This window comes from Mandrillus leucophaeus, unplaced genomic scaffold, assembly GCF_000951045.1.
Source record: "Mandrillus leucophaeus isolate KB7577 unplaced genomic scaffold, Mleu.le_1.0 Scaffold832, whole genome shotgun sequence".
Taxonomy (NCBI): domain Eukaryota; kingdom Metazoa; phylum Chordata; class Mammalia; order Primates; family Cercopithecidae; genus Mandrillus; species Mandrillus leucophaeus.
In genome coordinates this window covers 1,133,909-1,136,970 of record NW_012109053.1, presented here as the reverse complement: position 1 = coordinate 1,136,970, position 3,062 = coordinate 1,133,909, and positions in this window count along the sequence as shown.

Below are 3,062 nucleotides of genomic sequence, written 5' to 3'. Positions count from 1 at the left end.
GTGATTCATGCCTGTAATCCCAGCACTACAGGCGGCCAAGGCAGGAGGACTGCTTGAGCTGAGAAGTTCGAGACCAGCCTGGGCAACACCGTGCGATCCCATCTCTACAGAAAAACAAAACAAAATTACCCAGAGGTGGTGGGGTGGGCTTGTAGTCCTGCTACTCAGGAGGCTGAGGTGGGAGGATTGCTGTCCAGGAGGTTGAGGGTGCAGTGAGCTATGATTGTGCCATTGTACTCCAGCCTAAGCATCAAAGAGAGACTTTGTCTCAAAATAAGTAAAATTAAAAAGTAAAAATAAAAATATATCATTTTAATGCATTGTTTTTAGGGCATATTTGCTGTTCTGCCTTGAATTTATGGAGACAAGTTAGAAGTACAGTACTCTGAAACTGCCAATACTTGAATGAGAACCAATCAAAGATACATAATGTTTCAGCTATAGGGCCAACCTGATACGAAAATTCTATTTTTTAGTAAATGAGAAACACACATATATACTTAACAGCATGTTGCATGTTTTTTAAAAAGTCAAAAATTATGAATAAAATAATAATTTGTATTATTTTGTCATTTTATATAAGATGTCCCATAAAAATATTTTGTTATGATAATCACTTCTCTTAGATACTGATGAATACCACAAATAACAAGTCTATAACTAACTACATTCAAATTCAGTCTAGGAATTCCAAACAATCCATATGGTTGGTATAACCACAGTAGTTTCAATGTACAGAGTTTTTTTTTTAATTATCAAACTTTGTATTAAAAAATGATTTTTCACTGTGTAGTACAGTCTTGCCCATATGCACACCAATTTAATAATACAAATATATCATGAGATATAGTTAGTAAACAAAATATTTTTCTATGTCTAATTCTATAATAATGGGGAAAAAATTTAAAGATCTCCTGGACCAAACAACAGGAAAAGAAAAATCACTGGATACTAGAAAAATAAGAATCAAATGTACTTATTTTTATTTTTATTTTTTTTGAGACGGGGTCTCGCCCTGTCACCCAAGCTGGAGTATAGTGGTGCCAACATGGCTCACCATAGCCTCGACCTCTGAGCTCAAGTGATCCTCCTGCCTCAGCCTCCTGGAGTAGCTGGGACAACAAGCACATCCCAGGACATCTGGCTAATTTTTTAAAATTTTTTTTATAGAGACCAGGTCTAGCCATGTTGCCCAGGCTGGTTTCAAACTTGTGGGCTCTAGCAATCCTCCTGCCTTGACCTCCCAAAGAATCAAATTTAAACACTTAAATAAATCCAAATGTTTTCCTTGACAATTTTCATTAATACCTTAAACATTTTAAAAGTCCCTTGTTCTGTTCTATTCTACCAGGAAGTATGAGGTACTGCTAAAGAGCACAGGATTTACAACCATATGACCAGTTCAAATATTAGCTCTACCATTTACTTGCTGGATTATCTTTCAAAGGTTACTTAATCTTGCCTTGCCTTAGTTTCCTCATTTACAATCACTACCTAAGATTGTTAGGAAGAGTGAATAACAAAATAGATCCAGAAACATAACACATAATTCATCTATTTTTGCTATTTAAATTGTCATTTTTGGTTTTCTAAATCTGGAAATGAGAAGAAATTGTAAGAAAAAATCTATTAAACCTGAATATACAATGTGAAACTGCTATACTTCAATAAATTCATTAAATAGAGGACAAATGGTAGAAATATTTGATATAAATAACAGTCAAAGAGTTGATCATCTTAGTTACATAAGGAACTCATAAAAAAGTGGGCAAAGGATATGAACAGACATTTCTCAAAAGAAGACATTTATGCAGCCAAGAGACACATGAAAAAATGCTCATCATCACTGGTCATCACAGAAATGCAAATCAAAATCACAACGAGATACCATCTCACACCAGTTAGAATGGCAATCATTAAAAAGTCAGGAAACAACAGGTGCTGGAGAGGATGTGGAGAAATAGGAACACTTTTACACTGTTGATGGGACTGTAAACAAGTTTAACCACTGTGGAAAACAGTGTGGCGACTCCTTAAGGATCTAGAACTAGAAATTCCATTTGACCCAGCCATCCCATTACTGGGGATATACCCAAAGGATTATAAGTCATGCTGCTATAAAGACACATGCACACGTATGTTTATTGCGACACTATTCACAATAGCAAAGACTTGGAACCAACCCAAATGTCCATCAAAGACAGACTGGATTAAGAAAATGTGGCATATAGACAGCATGGAATACTACGCAGCCATAAAAAAGGATGAGTTCATGTCCTTTGTAGGGGCATGGATGAAGCTGGAAATCATCATTCTCAGCAAACTATCGCAAGAACAGAAAGCCAAACACCGCATGTTCTCACTCATAGGTGGGAACTGAACAATGAGAACACTTGGACATAGGATGGGGAATATCACACACTGGGGCCTGTCATGGGGTGGGGAGATGGGGGACGGATAGCATTGGGAGATATACCTAATGTAAATGATGAGTTAATGGGTGCAGCACACCAACATGGCACATGTATACATATGTAACAAACCTGCACGTTGTGCACATATAACCTAGAACTTAAAGTATAATTTTTTAAAAAATTTTTTAAACAAATTAGTAATAAACTAAAACTGTAATAGACAAATTTGCAAAAGTATGAAGTTTAAAAAAAACAAAACACAAAAAAACGCAGAACCTGTTCTGAAATGTATGGGAGGTCACTGGTTTGGACTGAGCTTCTGCACTAGGCCCAATATACCAGACAAGACCAAAATAGAGTCACTCAGAATGCAGTCATTATGTGGCTAGGAGTCACATACTCAAACCGAACTTTGAAATGGGCCTGTTTTCAGGAAAAAATAAAACAGGAGACGCACAGCAGCCAATGAGGAGGAGCCTAGTTTACCTGGGCCAGTGTACCAAGAAAGTCCTCTCTGTTTTAATTCTATAAGGAAAGTTACTTTGAAATGACCAATTCACTTTTCATCTCCTGTTTCTGCTTTCTTCAGCCCTTTCCGGCATATAGAAATAATGTCCTCTGCTCAGCTCATGGGAGCACCTTTTCCAA